Source organism: Palaemon carinicauda, chromosome 38, assembly GCF_036898095.1.
Source record: "Palaemon carinicauda isolate YSFRI2023 chromosome 38, ASM3689809v2, whole genome shotgun sequence".
NCBI lineage: Eukaryota > Metazoa > Arthropoda > Malacostraca > Decapoda > Palaemonidae > Palaemon > Palaemon carinicauda.
In genome coordinates this window covers 18,493,180-18,515,679 of record NC_090762.1, presented here as the reverse complement: position 1 = coordinate 18,515,679, position 22,500 = coordinate 18,493,180, and the positions used below count along the sequence as shown (strand labels likewise).

Below are 22,500 nucleotides of genomic sequence, written 5' to 3'. Positions count from 1 at the left end.
CAGTGTGGAATGTTTATGTTCGCATGTTATACTTTTCTGATTGGGAACAATAAAGAGAAATTTTGGAAAATGTTAAAAGGTTTAGAGAATGTTAATAGTAAACATAATCAAGAGTAAGAATGCGCGAATAAATGGAAAATCCAGAGGACTGAGCAATTAATTTTGATGTGGATTGTAGAAGAATGGCTTTGGTTGATTCATATAAATCTCTTGAATTATCATATAACAAATGGTAAGATGAGAGGAGGAGGGAGTTATGCAATAATTGAAGCAAAATGGGTAACTACTGTCTATGTGTAATGAAAATTGGGAAAGATTGGTTTTTGTAGTTTATATTTATGAATCGTATAACTTTAGTATTACCTTAAAGACCATGTTGGCATCACTATACTCAATTTTTTTTAGTGAGTCAGATTTGCACCGACTCGCAGGGATGGGGCCTCTCTGCGAGTCGGTGCTCGGAAATGTGTCCTGCTATCTGATTGGTTAGAATTATCTTGTCCAACCAATCAGTGATCAGGAAATTTTTCCGAGCTAAAAGGGCACCCGGGCAAGTCGGTGCAAATCTGCCTCACAAAAAAAAATTGACTTTAGTAGATGTTCTTTATCGATGGCTTTTCTTTATTCTGTCTCCTCAGAGGAAGATAGATTCGTTGACGAAACTTGAGCTTCTGGTGCCTATTTCCTTTTCTGTTATTGAGGTATCTTTAATTCACTTTACGTTTTAATTAGATTGGTTATATTACTTTATCATTGTTAGGCAAATCACTTAGTATAATCATAAATTGACATTAAGATTTTCTCTTTACCAACGGAAACTAAGCCAGAAATAACATAATTGTAATATAAAATCGTGTGTATATATATATATATATATATATATATATATATATATATATATATATATATATATATATAGATAGATAGATAGATAGATAGATAATTCACTGAATACCAAATAGAATTTTAGCTCTAAATGGATCTGAAAATACATTGTGATGAGTTGCATAGATTTGTTTTGTATGAGACATTTCAGTCTTTTAGTGATATTACTATATCCTTGGCACAATGTGTCTTTGTATACTGGGATGCTATGTGGATATCTAAAGCGAGCCTGAAGTTATAGCGTTTCGAACTTTGCAGAAGCATTCAAGTTTTGGATATAAAGTTATTACCCGAATCATATTAAAATTCACTTTGTGTATGCACGCAAATATGTATTTTTCATGTTATTTGATTTTAGATTTAGTTAATTTTCTTAATTTTAAGTATATTGTGTTACGTCTAGATTCGTCTCTTACTTGTAGATTCGTCTCATCATACCAACTCTCTCTCTCTCTCTCTCTCTCTCTCTCTCTCTCTCTCTCTCTCTGGTGGAACCAGATACTTGGACCTGATGTATCCCATCTTATCAACAAGGTTTATTTTCAAAGTTGTAAGTAGTGTAGCTTCAGACCATGTCGTTCAAGTTCGTAGATAGCACCATGGAGTGCTCTAGTTTTGGGCTGAAATGAGATTTGGAATGTGTTTAAGAAGCCTTGCCTGGTGTGTTGTTTATTTGGCTTTTTGTTGATTCAAACATGGTTATGTTAGAAGAGATAAAAGACAGACCAATGTAAAGCAAAAGTTACATATTGATGAAGTCAATTGAAATTTCAAAGAAAAGATTCCTGCTGGCTTACGTTATACAACTCCATATTTGCTCTAAAGGCAGATATCTTTATAAGCATCACCTTTAAATTGAAAAGGACACAGAGTGTTTGTCTTTTTTAATTATATCACTGTGACCTTGATAAAGGAGATGAGACCTCTTGGGGATTACGTAACTGTGAGAGTAAGTCTTAAGACGGTAATACAAATGATTCATTGTATGTTTGAGTATGGTAGAGTTTCATTGTTATCATAACTGTGTGAGAATAAAATTAAAACTGAAAAGCAATGGAGAAACTTTTCGTGATATGTTCAAGTTGAGTGATCGTATTTGAACGATAGATTATAACTTTAAGATACATTTGGAGATAAAAGAATGAATAATCATTTACCTGAATGAAATTGTGCATAAACATCATCCTATAATAAACTAAGTCAAATTAATCAATTGAAAATTGCAAACGTCGCAAATCGAGTAGATCGCACTAACATGAGAGTCAAAGGAGCTAAAAGGAACCAAATGTATCCCCTTGAACTAAACATTTGCCAAATCTGACTAACCAGTCAATATTCCATCTATGTTCAGATTAATAGTTAGGAAAATAAAACAATCACTCGATCAATTTATTTTGCAAAACAAATGTGCTGTGATGTTTAGGACATTCAAACAGAAGAATAGCTCAACAGTGCCTAAACAGTAGATATAACATTTTTATGTCATTACTGTCATCTCAGTACATACAATAAGGTATATTTATAGTACCTAGGTAGGTAAAAAAAAATCAGAAATGGAGTTGTTAGAAATATTTCTACGTTAATTGATATGCTTTGTTAACAAAGTCTTCCCAAATATCCTGAGATCTTCCTATTCTGATGATTATTTTTCTCTTTACAGTTTATTCAAAACTTTTGTTTATAAATATTATATCTACTTTTGGGAACGCACCATTTACCATTCTCTAAACTTAGACATAGAATTCATTTCAATTGCTTTTTACCTAAGCATCATACGGAACTGGCTCTACAGTTTTTTTCAAAATGAGTTTCGTCATTCGTAAGGAATAAATATGGCAAAGTCCTAGAATTATATTTTGTGACAGGAAAACAAAACATGACGACAAACGAACTTTCAATAGCAACATATACAATAGGCCTTTTCTATTTAGTGGAATATTTACCGATATCTTATATATACACATCATCATCAGCCTTTACTAATCCACTGCAGAAGAAATGTCTCAGACGTCCTTGCACTTGCGTCTGTTTATGGCCATTCTATGCCAGTCCACACCCGCAAACTTTCTCAGTTGGCCAATCCATCGTCTTCTTTTCCTTTCCCTATTTCTTTTGCTATCTCTAGAGACCCATTCTATTATTCTTCTTATTGATATTCATCTATTATCTGTCATTCTCATCTTATGCCCTGCCCATGATCATGTCTTTTTCTTACATGTTAGAGTAACCTCTACTTCAGTTTGCTCTCTATCCATGTTGGCCTTTTTCTGTTTCCCGGTGATATTCCAATTGTACACACACACACACACACACACACACACATATATATATTATATAAACAGTATCTTATTATATATTTGTATTTGTTAGTGTGTTTGCGTACGCACATTATGCACAAACGCACATGAATATACGTATTTAATATATTTAATGTTCTCAACGGCCCATTTGAGATGGCTTCTCGTTTTCCTATTTGGGGTTTTCCTATTTGGCAGCCCTAAGGAAAACATTTAATTCTTTTTTCCCTCCCAACATTTCCTGCTGCGCAGATTAATATGTCCAACCTCAATTCCAATTTCGGTAATGCCTCGCCACCGTTGGGTAAGCAATATCCAGTATTCATAAGCATTCTTGAACCCTTGGCCGCTAAATTCCTTCTCGGGTAAACCCAGAAAATATTTATGAGGACTTTTGCTGGAAAGTAATTGCTCCTGCGAACTCCTTTTCTCGTTTTAATCCCATCCACTGACGGAAAGGTGTTTTTGTTATCACTCATATTGTGAAAGGTATGATTGTCCTATATTTCAATCTTTTTACAGAGGAGATGCGAATTATTTCAAATGTATTATTTGTAAAAATACCCGAAAACGTATGTTTTTTTATGATATTAGCCTCAAAATTAAATGAGGCTTTACTTAATACTTTTACGTTATATTAAAAAACAACTCAAATAAATCTTGTAGTAGTGTTATTTTTTCACCAAGCGACCATTTTTCAGGTGATCGCTTCGTATAAGAACAGGGCAGTATGCATTTGTGCAAGTTGGAGTTACAGAAGTGTAATATTTTAAACTTTCATGAGAAAGTGATGCATTCTGCCGTGTTATACAAGTCAAATGTATTATTTATTTCCCCAGGGAGACATGCAAATGGTCTGTGGCTTATGGCTTTCCTGTGTGTGAAAAAAAGTTGATCTGTGTATCTTTATTTTTCGTGTAATACACAAATGTTGTAATATGTTTGTGCATGTCGGTGTTATTGTTTCGCATGAATATTTAATTGACTTCAGCTTTATTAGTAAATCGTGTGAAAAAATTGAGAGATTTAGGTACTGCATTATTTACATTCTCGCTGGTAGATTTTGAATGCGATTCCTGTTGTACAACTGCAGTTTACTACGGCATATTGTAGGCCACAAAATCCGGTTATATTCATTATTATTATTATTTTTATTATTATTATTATTATTATTATTATTATTATTATTATTACCTGTTTAGCCACAACTCTAGTTGGAAAAGCAGGATGCTATAAGCCCAGGGGCTCCTACAGGGAAAATAGCTAGTGAGGAAAGGAAACAAGGAAAAATTAAACATTTTGAGAACAATAACAACATTAAGATAAATATCTCCTATATAAACTATAAAAACTTTAACAAAACAAGAGGAAGAGAAATAAGATAGAATAGTGTGCCCGATTATAACCTCAAGCAAGAGAACTCAAACCAAAGACAGTGGAAGGCCATGGTACAGAGGCTGTGGCACTACCCAAGACTAGAGAACATTGGTTTGATTTTGTAGTGTCCTTCTCCTAGAAGAGCTGCTTACCATACCTAAAGAGTCTCTTCTACGGAATTCCTAGGGGAAACGTTAAAATGTTAATGCTTTATTGATTTTAACATTAGTTCATCTCTAGAAATGTTTCGAAATTTTATAATATGTCGAATTGGTGTATACTCCTGGAGCCAAGGAGTGTTCGCATGCTAAAAAGGGCCCCTAGGTTACTCACTATATTCTGAAAGAACATCACCTGGGGCATCATTTTAGCGAGGGTAGACATTCTGAAACCCGGCAGTAATCTTGCTAGGGATGGTTTTGTAGCTACTGACCATACTAAAAATTTCCGCAAAAATTTGGGGTAGGGGAAATTCAAATCTTAATAACTCACTAAGGAAATAAGCTATTTGCATGAAATACCCATCAAAATGTAGCTTATAGGGCAAGCTACAAGATGAAATTAAGAAATATTAAAATAGATCAAGGTCAAGGTCACCAGAGCTCAAGCAATGACGTAATTTGTCACTTGCTCTAAATCTGGGCTTCTAAACATTAAAATTAAACCAGAACCCAGTTGTAAACTAATTTATTCTTTTATTTGTAGATTCTAGTAGAGTACTACATAGGATAGTTTTTAAAAATTATTTGAAGAAAAAAAAACACACACTTTAACCCTTTTATTTTCAAGACAAAATATCGAAAAAATGGCAAAAATGCGATTTTTCAAGATGTTATGCTAGTTATGTTGGCTGTTTGAAAGCGTATCAAAAGAGATTAAAGCAGCCCCAAATCTTTAAACAGCACATGATTAAATAGTAAGGAACCTATCATAATGTCATAATGTCTAAAACCTGTCTTTTAACCCTCTCAGGCCCAAGACGAAAATATTTGAAAATCAGAAAAATGCCATTTTTAAACTAAACAATTTGATATGATGAATTGTTCAAATAATCAAAGGAAATTATTTGCCGGTGACACATAGTTATCATGCAGAACCCTTAGGGGTAAAACCCAACTATTAAAAACATCCTCATTGCAAACACTGATGTTTCGCAACCCAGGAGTTATCTACGAATCTATCAAGAAGACGTTTGCTCTGCTCTCTGTCTTTCTTAAACACTCCATCTTTTAGTAGCTTCAGCATCTCCAGTTTATCCATGTAAGCTGATGTACCCTTGCACCGAAAGAACCTCGCCCACTGTAACCTCTCAATGCTCTCAGCCAAAAGCGTCAATCCTTTTAATGAACGAACATAATGTGACCCATCTAGGACAGAACGTACTACATTAGGACCAAAAGCTTTGGACTCTGTCAGGATAGTTTCTGCCCCACTTCCGTCTATGAACTTTCCTATTGCACCCATGAGCACCTTTATCAAGTGAAAGGACCCTAAAACTAAAACTATGTTTACAAATTCCTGTGGGTTTTGCATTGTAATTTGTCGAGCAATCTGATAGACCCCCTCATCACATGCCACCGGGAGGTGGGTCTGCTCTAGTTTCCCAAGAATTTCCTGGAAGTTTTTTAATGCAGTATACACCGTTGCATGTTCTGTCACTGCATAGGGTAGTACGGGTAAAAACCCTACTATCTTTACAGGAAGGTTCTCATTAGTGACCAAAGAGTTAAAAGCACTCCAGGATGGCATGGTCTGCTTTTCACAGGTCTCACCAACCTCATCATCACACAGGTCCATCTTATCTACTACCCAGGCTACATCCTTTGCCCTAACCTGCTTATATTCACCCTCATCCATCTTGAAATGCTCCTCAGGTACTTCATACAAAGTTGAAAGAGTTGGTTTCTTTGATACCTTGTAGTATTTCCTGAGAATCTGGCAACTTAGTTCTTCTTTAAATTGTCGATCCCTGTGCGATACATTCGTCTCTGACCTTTTGGGCTTACCATTCCTAGTTTCAAGCTTGTCCTGCTTTAGGACCATTACCGTATCATGGCTACCCCCTATGCCCGACAATGTGCCTTCCTCATGATCAAAATTATCGAAAGCCCCCATGGTAAACTCTTTGCCATCAAAATTACTAGGAAGAGGGGCCCCACCCTGACTGGATTCAATAACATATGATGCCATGTCAGAATGATAACGCAGGATTTCATCATAACTTATCGCCAGCCCAAACCTATTGAGACTTTATACCAATAATTTGGACCTACATGCATTGTAAACAGCTTCAGAATTCAGCATATGAAGGGGTGTACGTTTTCTACCATTGATCAAAATGAAAAATATCACTTGGAACACAGACAAGATCTTATTATGCTTAGCAGTTTCTGGGTCAATTTCAGAATCTTCCAGATTTGCAGCAGTGCCTTCTCCATCATCACAATCAATATCAACATTAAACAATCCTGAGAAGAAATGTCCAACCTGATCTGGAAGGACTATAGCATTGTAGGCATCCTCTAATTCAGTGCAGTCACAAAATTTGTCATCAAGTTCAAAGTCATGTTTCATAATGCACTGTCGTTACAACCTGCCACAACGTTTCAAAACATCAGTGTTAATGTCACAATCGTTTCCACCAGACGTGTCTGATTGTACCGGCGGTGTATTAGCACCTACCCTGAAAAACATTGTGGGCAATCTACTAGAACCTGGAGGCGAAAAAAATGACTACTCATTGTTGTACACACTGATTAGGTACATTTTCACATCTCTGTTTGTAAACTTGTAGTTCAGTTGCTTTTCATTAGAAAACATGTTGCAACGATCGGCTACAAATGACAGGTCGTAAGATTTCCCAGTGTTCAAGTGAGATTCTATATCTTTCAACACATTCTCAAATATATCCAACTTCCGCTGACCAGCTGATTGCGACCCTGAGAGTTTCTCTCCTTTTCGTATGTAGTTCCGAACAAATGTCTTATGGCAATACAAATCAGCTCCGAATACTGCATTTGCATCCTGCAAGTCTGAAGTTTTGATATATACCTCGTCTTGCAGAAGCAAACCTGCTTTCAGAAAGGCATCAGCCCTCCCCTTTTTTTGAGATGTGATATTTTGAGCAATCATTGTTGTGTTTGGCATTCCCACAGATTACACAATTTTGTGAGAAAATGTCAACGTCATCAGGCTTACATACAGGATCTCTACAAGCAATAGATGATCTCCTAGACCTAGAATCTGAGTGAGATGAGCCCTGCTGTGTACCTGGATCAGGAGACTCTGGACAGCCTGCTAACCTAATTCTATCAAGGGTCTTCTTCAGAGTATATTGTTTATAACAGTCATTACTTATGTGGTAAACAATTTTACTATTGTCGACCTGTTTCAATCTATCACAAACAACATCCTTTCGTATAGATGCTGCTTCAGCAATACGTTTTCTGCCGTTATCACTGCTGGTGGTATTAAGGTGTGGCTGATCCGTTTGGCAAATGATGCATTTTTCTATATCAACAGGCAGATGTGGGCTTGGTGATGGTGTTGATCTCCTCAAGCGTTTAGTTGGTAAACTAGCCATCTCACACATGCACAGAATAGCCTGAAATCAACAGAGGAAACTTTCTTACTACTAACCCCCTGACATTAATTTTTAATGTGTATGCAATTTATCTATGTACATGTATGTTATGTATATATGTGTATGTATAATGTACACCTAAGATTTTGAAATGCAATGCAACATCTTCTCATCTCTTCACATCAAATGCTCAATGGCTTTAAATTACATGAAATAGTAAGAGAGTACCCACTCAAGGAAGGCTACATGATGTATGTTAATCTAATCTATCCATCTATATGTACTCACCTAGAAATGCATGATTTTCATGAAAGAAACTTAGGCACTCTGATGAGTGGCTTCATGGACACAAGCAAAATGTACAGTGTAGAAAGTGGGGATTCTCTATAAAGGTGCAATCTCACTGATTCACAGGCCTCTGCATGTATGGCCCAATGCACAGGGAGTAAGTTCAGGTCACAGGCAGTAGATTAAAAACTGTGAATGATAAGTGAAAACACTTTCAACACCATTCTTTCAACGTCTACCTCCTACCCCCTACCCCCTTACCCTTACCCTCATGGCCCCTCTGTTCCCCTCTAAAAAGACATTTATAGGTTTCTTACTATTCTTAATCCTGTATTTTCTGAAGTTTTGGGGTGTTTTTATCCCTTTTGATACACTTTCATAAAGCTCACATAACATGCACAAAATTTGAAAAATTGCTTTTTAGGCAATTTTTTTTTCGATATTTTGACTTGAAAATAAAAGGGTTAAAGTGTGTGTTTTTTTCTTCAAATAATTTTTAAAAACTTTCCTATGTAGTACTCTACTAGAATCTACAAATAAAGGAATAAATTAGTTTACAACTGGGTTCTGGTTTAATTTTAAGTGTTTAGAGGCCCAGATTTTGGGCAAGTGTCAAATTACGTCATTGCTTGAGCTCTGGTGACCATGACCTTGACCTATTTTAATATTTCTTACTTTCATCTTGTATCATACCCTATAAGCTACATTTTGATGGGTATTTCATGCAAATAGTTTATTTCCTTAGTGAGTTATTAAGATTTGAATTTCCCCTACCCCAAATTTTTGCGGAAATTTTTAGTATGGTCAATAGCTACAAAACCATCCCTAGCAAGATTACTGCCGGGTTTCAGAATGTCTACCCTCGCTAAAATGATGCCCCAGGTGATGTTCTTTCAGAATATAGTGAGTAACCTAGGGGCCCTTTTTAGCATGCGAACACCCCTTGGCTCCTGGAGTAGTACAGTATTGTTCTTTACATCCAATTCAATTCCAATATACAGATTATTCAATGGGGATCCTGTTCCACACGTTTCACTTATGTATTTTGTCTCTGTCACGTTAGGAAATCAATATATATATATATATATATATATATATATATATATATATATATATATGTATATATGTATATATATATATATATATATATATATATATATATATATATATATATATATATATGTGTGTATATATATGTATATATATGTGTATATATATATATATATATATATATATATATATATATATATATATATACACATATATATATATATGTATATATATATATATATATATATATATATTTATTTATATATATATGTATGTATATATATCAGAGAAGAAATTCCAGCTGAACATAGAAATATTATTGCTTTAATGATTTTGAACAGTGATCTTATCAAAATTATATAATAGGTTGACGGAGATTTTCTGTTTTGAAATGAAATTGTAAGCATCTCTCTCCTCTCTCTCTCTCCTCTCTCTCTCTCTCTCTCTCTCTCTCTCTCTCTCTCTCTCTCTCTCTCTTTCTTTTTTCCTCGACTGCGCTTATCCAATGAAGTTTTCCTTTTAAGATCCTTAAAGGCTTTTCATTCTCTAATATTTTCTAAACTTACTGCCGCATTTCACATTACATTTTTCAACGTTTGTGATTCAGTGGGGGTTTTGACTTAAGTTCTACTAAGTCTAAGAGCCATATTATTTATTTGGTATATTTCCTGCTTCAGTATTTTTCTTTCGACTTTTTACGTCCACTGCTTTTACAGGAAATTAGAAAAAAATCTCACTATATATCTATGATAATTGTATATGTATATGTATATATATTATATATATATATATATATATATATATATATATATATATATATATATAAACAACAATAACAACAACATCAAATGCATCCACTGGAGAACAAAGGTCTCAGACTGTCTTGTTCATGTCTGTGGTTCGGCCAGTTTTCATTATCATGCTGGTCAACTGCGGATCTTTAGGGTGGGAGATTTTCGTCTGATCGCTAACAGCAAACCAACCTAGTATGGGTGACCCTGACTAATACAGCTTTGGTCACAAGACTTTTCACCACGTTAAGTTATCCCCACTGAGAGAGAGAGAGAGAGAGAGAGAGAGAGAGAGAGAGAGAGAGAGAGAGAGAGAGAGAGAGAGAGAGAGAGAGAGAGAATATTTTCTCAAAAGATTCTCTCCAAACATTAATGTCATCTAAACTACATTGCCCGTATCACTCTCGCCTCAGGGAAGGCAGCTAAGTATTCAAGAAAGTCATTCGACTTTTTTCCTAGAGCTTCGTCACATAATATCCGTGTAATGGGGCTTTTACAAGTTAGATGCAATAGGGCATTGTTTATAGTTTAGGGGAAGATTTTTAAATAGAAAATGGAAGCTTTGACTCCGAGAAATTGCTCAGAGTAACTACTCGCCTCTGGTTGTAGTTGATGTTTCATTCAAGTTTTAGTGTCTAGGCTGTATAGACAAAAAAATATCTGCTTTTAACTTGGTACTCTTACGTAATTTCAGATAGGATGTGTTTATTGTTTTCAGGATAGCAGCTAGTTTTTTCTCTTTTCTAGCAAAATGTAATATCGATTGAGAAAAGTTAAAGGTGTGCATTCAAGGCTTTAGTTGACGTTATCTCGTGTATGTATTATGACCTCATTGTATGTATAATACAAAAGAGAGAGAGAGAGAGAGAGAGAGAGAGAGAGAGAGAGAGAGAGAGAGAGAGAGAGAGAGAGAGAGAGAGAGAGTTACAAGGAGTTACAAGGATTTTAGATGTCTCAAAGACTTTTTAGTCCATCCGTGGAGACTCCATTTGCTCTTTGGTAGAGTGATATAGTTTAAGTATTTAGAGAGTTCGTATGATCTTGTCTAACTTATTCTTGAACTTGTTTACCTTGTTACTCTTCACTACACCCGCTGGAAGTCCATTCCAAGTATTTGCCATTTTTTGTGTAAAGAAATTGCCCCATTGAGTGGTGTTGTATCTTTTCAATTCTAGTATGAGAGAGAGAGATAGATAGAGAGAGAGAGAGAGAGAGAGAGAGAGAGAGAGAGAGAGAGAGAGAGAGAGAGAGAGAGAGAGAGAGAGAGAGAGAGAGAGAGACACCAAATTAAAAAAGGTTTTTCTTTCAAAGGAATGTCATTCAGTCCCGAGTAATGTTCTTCTTTCTTATTAGTTATTTATTTTGCCGATCTCGGTTTACTTTTGATGTAAATGTTAACATCGTTATGATTTAGTGCTGTGTATCTTATCTAATATCTGAATGATGTAAGGATACCTTAACTAATAGACACCAACATTCCTTTTTTTCGTTAAAATCGATTTAATACAAAAAGTTTTGAGTGGTAGAAGTTTTTTACTGATCTCAATGTGATTGTTAACGGAGGTACATACAGAAATATGGAACATACTTTTTTTTTGTTAGATTTTCACAAAGAAAATACCCTTCCCTTAATAACTGTGACTGTATTTGATGACCAGTTTACACCATCAAAGTAATCAAACAACCATCGTTTCATAATTAAAGTACTGGTTTGTTTAATTTTCTATGGATGCTGGGAATAACAATTAAATGGTCACATCCACGGTAGGGCCGAACTTTATTAATTAAATTTCGAACACAGGTTATAGTTTTCGATATATTTTGGCGAAAAATCTGTTGGATCCTAAACTAGTTCGGATTTGTTTTTTTATGTGAAATATCCCTTTACAGCGTCATTTTAACGTTTATGTAAATAGATAATGAACTGTGATGAATCGTCCAATGTGTATTTTACGTTAGAATATGCATAAATAAAGGCTTATGCAAATGTATCACAAAGCAAAGTATGAAATCTGAGATGTGCTGTCTGAAGAGAATGTAGCTGTGGGTGGATGGAGTGATTATGTTGAATGCGGAATTTAGACGAGAGGCAAAGCTGAATGACCCTTGAGAAGAGAAGCGTTAGACTAAGTTTGAAAGGATTTGCAAGAGTAAAGTGAGAGTAAATGTGTGCAACAGAAAGGTTGTGGTATTTAATAGAATCCAGGAAGATTGAGCAATGAACTTTAAGGTGGATGCTGAGGAATGGAAATAAATGCTTTATAGTCGGGTTCTCAAGTCATTTCAAAATCGATTCTAAAGTTTTATTCTCTGTACCAATTTGACGGTAAGGGGCTATAGAAAATTCTGGTTCAAGCGTCAAGCAGTGAGAAAAAAATCAAAATGGCCACTAAATGTAAGATGGGTGACAATTTCCATTTTTTTATTTGTTTGTTTGCATCACGCATCATACCTTTTGTACTATTAAACCTAGAATGGTAATTTATGTGTCTATACTTAGGTTTGCCTGTGTGCGTGATTGAATGAAAATAAAATAAACATGACTGGATCATACCTCCTTTTATGTTGAGTCCTACTTCCAATTAAATGTTCATACAATTGCTTGAAATAAATCCTTGACCAATACATTCAATAAAAAAGGCTAACAAATTAACAAAGGTTCCTATATACATATTAGTATTGGAAACTGTTCTAGTTCAGCAACTTCTCGCATATGCACTTGCACTGGCATGTACTGTAGACTTCATCTTTTTCATCACGCATTGGCAGGTAATTGATTGAGTGCATTCACATGATTAGTTGGGTTGTCAACAGGCATCATAGACATGTGGGCTATTGCCCAGATCTTGCTTTGAAGACACTTCTTTTGAGATGTCGATCCAAAGCATCACTGGGTGGGGGTAATTCTATTCATATCCATATCCGTTTGTGATTAAAGCCTCATTCGGATGAGGTCAACATCATTGTCCTAGTTTGATTCATTTGAGTACAACCTACAGACAAATATTGTTGCTACTTCTTTACCTTGCCGATGAGTTGCAATTTGCTCAACAAGGGATGGCACTTCGTGCATCAGTGTCCCCGAGGATTGCGTGCCCTTGAACTTGAAGGAAGAAATACTGTCAGATCTAGTGAATGTGTGGAAAAGGCCTATAGCTTTGCATGTTGTGACCAGATTGTGGCGATAGTGTCCAGGGTGCTCATTTTGGTTGTCTTTCTCGTTTTGAAGTAAATCCTGATTTCCACAGCTGGATTCAGAGCCTTGGTGTGATTACAATTACTCAGAAGGATTATGACAACATATGTGTCTCCAATATACACCATCTCAAGTGACGAAGATTGGAAGGCGTGGAGTAGATGTATTAAGACATGCTATGCTTGTAAGTTTACTCAAGGTTGCATTGATCCATTAGTGGACTGTTTCCAACTTGATCACTTGTAGTGTTGTACAGTAGACATTCTTGTCTTCTGGGAAATGCTCTATCATCGTTTTTGACAGGAATGATATCAGTTCCTTCTTGTAAGATGAGTTCCTTCTTGTTAACAGTTTCACCAGAAAATTATGCCCATTTTCTTGGATTTTGGCAGCACCAGATATGCGTTGTTGGATTCCTGTTTTCCGGTTTCTGCCGTGCCATCTTTGATCATCAGTGCACGATGCTGGTCCCTGACAATGTACTGTAGTGTATCGGATGAATTTGTGTCGAACTCTTTAGGTTAGGTTAGGGCCATACTACCTTGTCGAAATATGAATCAAATGGCTTGTCTTGAACAGATGTACTAGGAAGTGAGTGTATCAGTGCTCCACAGTCAATAATAATGAAGTAGTAAACATCTGGCACAAGTAAATTTAGCTCCTTGTAGACAGAAATGGCGCTACTTGTACTGGCTTCCAGGATGTACAAAAGTTGTGGGACCCTTGGGATGACAATGCAGGTGGGTATGGGGAAGATTCGTGCCGTAAAAACTCTCACAACGGCTTGCCGATATACAGACCCTTATAAGTGATCTAATACGAAGTAAAGATATTGGTGAATACTGTAACTGGTATCCCTATGTTAGGGACGTAAGGCTTGTATGTATGAATACTTTCATTAAGTTCCCTGATTTATTAACCAGTGTGATCGAATACTGCAAATTGTTGCCGAAACACCTTGAATTGATAACTATTCCTATTATTTTTCCTACCTATGGAAATGAAAGTCAGAAAAATCGATCTTTCTGATTTTTATAATAGTAATCATATTATAAATATAATATAAAGCTTCATTATAATAATAATAATAATAATAATAATAATAATAATAATAATAATAATAATGATAATGCTGATGAGGATGATGTATATATATTTTCTCTGGATCTATCCTGCAACTCTGCTACCCCTGATAATATTATCGTTATTGAGACTGAGATCGTCTCTGGTTATGACCTTCCGCTTCAATAACCAAAGGGAAAAACCACAGTACATAGGTGTAAACCGCAGCTTTGTGAGATTTGTTTCTCTTTGTAATAAGAAGCCTGGGGAATGTTTGAAAAGAACTTCACGTCTCTTGGTAAACTGCCAAACTCTGTCGGCTTCCCAAAACTTATGGTTACTTTATTGGTTTTTCCTTTTTTTATTTTTTTGGGGGGGGGGGTCCCCGCCTTTCTTAAGGACGAGGCGAATTTGGTATATTTGACGCGAAGGTAAAGTTATTTCGCTAACAAAGTGTTTATTCTCAAAATACGGTTTTTATTATTATTATTATTATTATTATTATTATTATTATTATTATTATTATTATTATTATTATTGTTATTATTATTACAAGCTAAGCTACAACCCTTGGGCTCCAACAGAGAAAAATAGCCCAGTGATGAAAGGAAACAAGGAAGTAAATAAAATATGAAAGAAGCAATAAACAATAAAAAAAAAAAAATTATGAACAGCAACAACATTGGATTGGGTCTTTCATATATTAACTAGAAAAATCTTCAAAGAAAAAAAATAAAGGGGAAGAGAGGCAAGATAGAATAGCATGCCCGAGTGTACCCTTAAGCAAGAGAACTCAAACCCAAGACTGTGGAAGACCTATGGCACCACCCAAGACTAGAGAACAATGGTTTGATTTTGGAGTGTCCTTCTCCTAGAAGAATTGTTTACTATAGCTAAAGAGTCTCTTCTACCCTTACCAAGAGGAAAGTAGCCACTGAACAATTACTTTGAATGAAGAATTGTATGGTAATCTCAGTGTTGTCATATGTATGAGGACAAAGTAAAGAATAGGCCAGACTATTCGGTGTATGTGTAGGCAAAGGAAAAATGAGCCTAACGAGAGAGAGAGAGAGAGAGAGAGAGAGAGAGAGAGAGAGAGAGAGAGAGAGAGAGAGAGAGAGAGAGAGAGAGAGAGAGAGAGATGTAGGACTGACTGACAAGTCAAAGATCTGAACATGCTCAGTTTAGTCGGTTATTAATGTGCCAACAGGCAGAAAAGAACTTTTTTTAATTCATTGTCTAACCTCAGATTTTACTGACTAGGTAGCAATAACTAGACTAGAAGGCCAAAGATGAATACAGTATCAATTCTACAGTTAACAGAGTACATTTTATCTTGTGGAAGTAAAGTGGTGTGGTGAATAAAGACATTTACTGCTAGACACAGGAATTCCAGGCACATGTCTCTCTGAGGAAGTGTACCCTGTCACATTACGAGTTCCTGCGTCACTCCACCCACCACATCTGCCATCAGATGTTGTATCTGGATGAGGTAACTTTACGTTGTGAATGAGTTTAATGATGTGGTAATAGAAGCCAGTGTGCAACCTTTTGGTTCAATAACAAGTATAGCGTAAGTATTTTAACTTGTTTAGATCTAGAATTAGATGATCAACAAACATACTAATGTTTTTTTTCTTTTTTCCTTCCAGAAATAATCTCCACAGGTAGGTTGTTGCATATTATGATGCTATTGGAGTCGTAGTTGATTTATTTCATGTTTACAATCTATTTCCTCTTATTGAACATTTGACAAACCCTCTTTATTTTACATTAAAGGTTGGAAACGGTGGTAGTATCCACCGAAAAAAAGAGTATTTCGATTACGCTTTTGGGGGAAATTTCGTTGTCTATTGCGGATATTTTTTTGCGTTCGATATCGTCGTTTGGTTTCGTTAGGGTTTTCCGGTTTATTGTTGTATATTGTGTAATATTGTATTGTATATAGAATTTTATTTTATGACCATTTAATATCCGTATGTTTGTTATTTTGAATTTTACCATTTTCTTGCAATGTATTTTTATGTAGAGATATTTTCTTATTTTTTTGTATGCAAATTGTATTGAATTTATTGAATTTAACGTAGATTTTCTTTTTCAACTCCAATAGCACATGATATGAGCCACAGGTTATCCAGAATAATGAATAATCAAGTCATTCTTCTAATATTCATTTTTGATCCGAGAGTCTCTCCAAATTACAAGTTTTTAAAATATTTGCTGTTCCCGTCTTTAATAAAATTTAACAAAGGGTATTTTATTTATTGAACATCAGGTATCAGTACTGATGATGTAATTTAATATCCAATTTATGGGATTTGAATTAGTTTCATTGAGGGTTTTGGCCTTTCTAATGCTGAAATATTCAGTTTTATTAGTTTTTTTTTTTTTTCATTACTTACATTCAGTAATTATAATACTGGAATTTATGTTATTCTGGATAGCTACTTTTGTTTAGGTTCATCTTTACGGATTCCCTAAAGGTATGGAAGCCTAATTTTCTGTTTACTTTCTTGTCGTTAAAGTTTTGACATTAATTTAGTTAATTTTGAAAACCTTCTATAAATTTACATTAAATAATTTTTTGGTGAAGCTTATTTGGTAATTTTAAGATTAAAGATTAAGATTTAAGTTAATTCTATAAATTATGTAACGAATTCAGAAGAATAGTGTCAATAAACTTCTATGTATATAAAGATTGTTTATTTGTTTTTCTTTAGAAAGTCAATATATCTAATCAGTTTACCTTTTACGTTAAAAAAAAAAAGTTACTTTGCTCTAATAGACATTGATTTTAAATAGAATAATATCCCTTCTAAACTATTATGTTTTTGAAAGCTGATTTCTCGTCTAGAAAAGAAAAGGTAAGCATGACCTGCAGCTATTTTTACTTTGAAATATTTGAAATGAATACAAATTAGCATTGAAATTATATCACATCTTCAATCTTTAACTCACATGAAATCTATTTTTTCACTTTGTATTACTTTAAATGTCAGTATTTGACTTTTATTAGATTTTCTTGCTTATTAATTACATGAAATCTATTTGTTTACTTTATATTACTTTAAATGTCAGTGTTTGACTTTTATTAGATTTTCTTGCTTATTAATTCTTGTAATCAAGATCATAAAAAAGACATTCATGCAGATTATTCATGCAAATTATAGTTAACAGTTATCATTTTATGATGTTCCAGGACATTGTAGAAACGTCATATTTTCAACGTTAAGCTTCCCGGTATTGGACATCATAAAACCGGTGTTTTCCAGTGATTACTCTAGTTTTTGCTGGTAAGTAGTAAAGGACATGAACTTTACTGATAAAACCCTTACTTATTTCTGTTTTATTTATGTGTATTATGGATTTTGTATTTTTTTCCCACGTTGGTGTATGCCACAAAGTTAAATTGCTGTTTACATCATGATGAAAATGTAGTTGGTGTAGTTCATGTAATAAAACTGGCTGTTGAAATATGTTGAAACATATAATTAGTGATAAGCTGTATGTTTTTAGAGAGATATATATATTATACATAAACACCTTTTTTTAAATTATTACATATATACATATGTATATATATATATATATATATATATATATATATTATATATATATATATATATATATATATATATATATATATATATATATCTATATATATGTATATATATATACATATATATATCCATACTTATTTACGTATGTATAATTTGATTGTGCATATATGTGTGTTTGTATATATGTATGTATGCATATACAGTGTATAATTTATATATATATATATATATATATATATATATATATATATATATATATATATATGTGTGTGTGTGTGTGTGTGTATATATATATGTATATATGTATTTCTATATATATGTGTGTGTGTCATTGGGGAGTGCAATAAATAAGTTTGTGAGTATATATGAATGCATATATATTTTTATTTTTATATATAGGCCTATATATGTGTGAGTATGTGTGCATGTATTTATTTGTATATATAAACTTAATTGTATATATTTACGGGATACGGAAACAGACATTTAAAGTGTAACCTTTTCACATTATAATTTCCAGGTTCCTCAGTTTCCCCCCTGCACTCTACTACACCATCATCTCGCCCTAGGCACCACCAACATTTTTGGTAGTGCCCACCACGAAGCTTCTTTTATGGCAAGAAGCATCTGACCACGAATTGAATTTTTCATATCGGCTAGCTGGATATTATCCTGGGTCTGGGTTATGTGAGTATTTCAGGGTAAATTTTTGTTTCGTATTTTTTCTATCTTGGTAATGGGTAGATTTTTTATTTTTTATTTTTTATTTTTTTTAGGTTTTAATTGCTTTCGTTCGCGAAAGATGAATATAAATGTTTATTTTTACGACTCCAGTTGCATGAAAAAGGGATTTATTACTGTATTTGATTTTCTGAGAAAGATGAAAATTTTTTCCCCTTTGAAAGTTGGATCCTTGCTGAGGAGAGGCACATGTGTTCTGTTGTATTTTTGTTGAAAGTCTGGTTATGAAAGCGAATATTTATGTTTCTCCTTTGAGAATACTTTTTTGTTTTTGCAGGAAATTGGAATTTATCTCTCAAAAGTGAGTTTGCATGAGGAAAGGAATATTCCTTTCTTTTATTAGTCCGTTTCAGGGGCAAATTTGTAGATATTTTTTTTAGAATTTATTTTTGTTTCCGAAGGCTAATGATATTTAATTTTCGTAAATAAGTTTCCAAACTGGAAAATAGTTTAAACAAATGTTCTTATATTTCTCGGACAGTGAATTAATTACTCTACCTTGTACACAAACATTTCTTGGAATCTCTCTCTCTCTCTCTCTCTCTCTCTCTCTCTCTCTCTCTCTCTCTCTCTCTCGGTATTTTTCATGTCTAACCTTTTATTGAACCACCTTTTTGTTACCATGTCAGTTATCTTAATATTTAAACATGCATTTCTCATGGGCATTCTTTGTACTATTTTGAACTCAATATTGTGACAACATTGAATTTTCATCTCTTATCTTGCACACAAACCTCCGACCTCTCTCTACAAGCATCCAAAGATATGCCATAATTATGAAATATATGGTAAATGTGCGTATTTAGACGGATATGGAGACGAATGCAGAGATCTCCATCCAAAAATATGCAAAAACCTAAAAGAAGGAAAAGGATGCATTTACAAAAAAAAATGTCGATATATGCATCCTGCAACCATGAATGAAAGTAAGAAAACTCAGCAAACTGAAAAGAAAAATGAAAGCAAAAAAGAAACAAAAAAAGAAACAAAAAAGCAGGCCGTGTATATACCGCGCTTTGAACCAAGAGCCCCAAGATATGAGGCCTTTCAACCCAAACCGGCACCTTTAGAGCCCAACTACAAAGAATGCATCTATAATGCCAGGGGTTGGTGCAGATATGGGGACAGTTGCAGGTATACACACACAAATAAATATGAAGGCGAAAGAGCAAATATAATAGAAAAGTTGGATTTTTTAATGGCAGAATTCCGGGAAATGAAGAAAAGAACATCATATCAGAACAGGAAGGAAGCATGGGAGAATCCATATTATTACCAATATTAAATAATGGGGATGAAACACAAACCATAATAGTAATGAATGCACAGGGTTTAGTCACGAGTAACTCTAAAAGGAAAATAGAGTTCTTAGAAGAACTAACCCAAATTGAAAAAATAGATATATTAAATATAAGTGAAACATGGTATTCCCAAGAGACTGGCAGTGATGACCAGATAAAGGGTTTCCAAACTTATAGATCAGACAGAAAAAATAGGAATCAAGGGGGAACCGCAATATATGGAAGAGACATAAATCAAGGAAAAGTATGTGAAAAATACAGCAACACAGAATGTGAATTGATTGCGGTAGAATTTGAATTTGAAAAACTAATGAATATTGTAGTTTACAGACCCCCAAACACTAAGGAGTTTGACATAATAATAGAAAAAATAGATGATATATGTAGAAACCATAAAGACTGGAATATACTCCTATCCGGAGATTTTAACTTTCCTTTCGTGGATTGGAAAGAACGGATAGAAGAAAGTGGTTGTATGTATACATATAAAAAAGATAGTAATAGTAGCGCAGAAGATAAGAGGCAATTTGAAAAGCTTCAAGATATGCTATTAGAACATAATGTGCAACAAATAAACCACATTCCAACAAGAAAGGAAAATGTCCTAGATCTAGTATTTGTGAATGAGGTGAATTATGTTAAAGAAATAATAGTGTATAACACGGGAATTTCAGACCACAATGTCATAGAATTGATAGTTCATTCCAAAGCAAGTGATCACAGAATTAATAAAAGCACAAAACTTTGGGAAGGATATGGAAAATATAACTTTTACAGTAAGAATATAAAATGGTCAGAAATAAATGAAGAACTGAATAAAGAATGGAAAAATGTATTTATAAGTGATAATATACAGGTAAATACGGATATACTGTACAAAATACTGGAGAAAATTGTTGAAAAATATGTACCGAAAAAAAACAATAAACAAAAAACGTGCATACCAAGAGACAGAAGGATCTTATTTCAGAAAATTAAAAAGTGGAAGAAAAATCTTGCAAAAGAAAAAAATGTGTGGAAAATGAGGGAAATAAAATGTAAGATAGAAAATGCAGAACAAAAGATTATACAGTCGAAAGAAAATGAAAAAAGGGACTTAGAAGAAAGGACACTTCAAAATATAAAAAGAAACCCCAAAGTACTTTACTCCTATGCAAAAAAGATGAATAAAAGGAGAATAGAAATAGGCCCTCTAAGAATTGAAGGACGGCTAACGAATGAAAAAAAGGAAATATGCAACATATTAGCAGAAAAATATAATAGTGAGTTCACGCCAAGAATTGCGAATGAGAATAATGAAACAGAAATGAGAGAAGAAAATGTTGAATATCTAACGGATATAGATATTAATGAAGCAGATATTGTCACGGCTATAAACGAAATTAAAAATGGATCGGCAGCCGGACCAGATGGAGTTCCAGCGATTTTGTTAAAAAAAACTGCAAACACTATCGCGAAGCCACTTGCAATACTGCTAAGACAGAGTATAGATATGAGCGAGATATATGTTAAACATAAATTAGCTTATATAACCCCTATCTTCAAAAGTGGATCAAGACTAGAGGCAAGCAATTATAGACCTGTTAGTCTAACATCACATATTATGAAAGTGTATGAGAGGGTAATAAAAAAGAAAATAATGAACCATTTGGTCAAAAATAATTTGTTTAATATGGGTCAACACGGTTTCGTACCTGGAAAAAGTACACAGACCCAACTGATAGCTCACTATGAAAACATATACAATAATATGATAAATGAAAAAGACACAGATGTGATCTATCTAGATTTTGCAAAAGCCTTTGACAAGGTAGACCATAACATATTGGAGAAAAAAATGAGAAAGCATAATATTGTGGGAAAGATAGGAAAATGGGTAAAAGAATTCCTGCAAAACAGAAAACAGATAGTGGTTGCAAATGACGAGAAATCAGATGAAGCCCAGGTAATATCTGGTGTGCCCCAAGGTACGGTATTAGCTGCACTGCTATTTGTTATTATGATCTCAGACATAGACTGTGATGTTGAAAACTCCGTAGTGAGAAGTTTCGCCGATGACACAAGAATAAGTAGAGAAATTACTTGTGATGAAGATAGGAACTCACTACAAAGAGATCTAAACAAAATATATGAATGGGCGGAGATAAATAGGATGGTATTTAACTCCGATAAATTCGAATCAATAAATTATGGAAACAGAGAAGGAATGGTGTATGCATACAAGGGACCTAATAATGAGACAATCACAAACAAGGAAGCAATTAAAGACCTTGGTGTAATTTTTAAAAGGAATATGTTATGCAACGACCAAATAGCAACACTGTTGGCTAAATGTAAAGCAAAAATGGGAATGTTATTCAGACACTTTA

General features: G+C 34.0%; 1 long non-coding RNA gene across 1 annotated transcript in view; it reads left to right on the top strand.

Annotated features, from left to right (window-relative positions):
* LOC137630136 (uncharacterized) overlaps positions 1 to 16,478 on the top strand; it is a 549,598-nt gene extending 533,120 nt beyond the window's left edge. Inside the window, exon 4 of the long non-coding RNA XR_011041669.1 lies at positions 16,182 to 16,478. This is a non-coding gene — a long non-coding RNA (uncharacterized lncRNA). The remainder of the gene's footprint in view (positions 1 to 16,181) is intronic.
* The last annotated feature ends 6,022 nt before the right edge of the window (positions 16,479 to 22,500 follow it).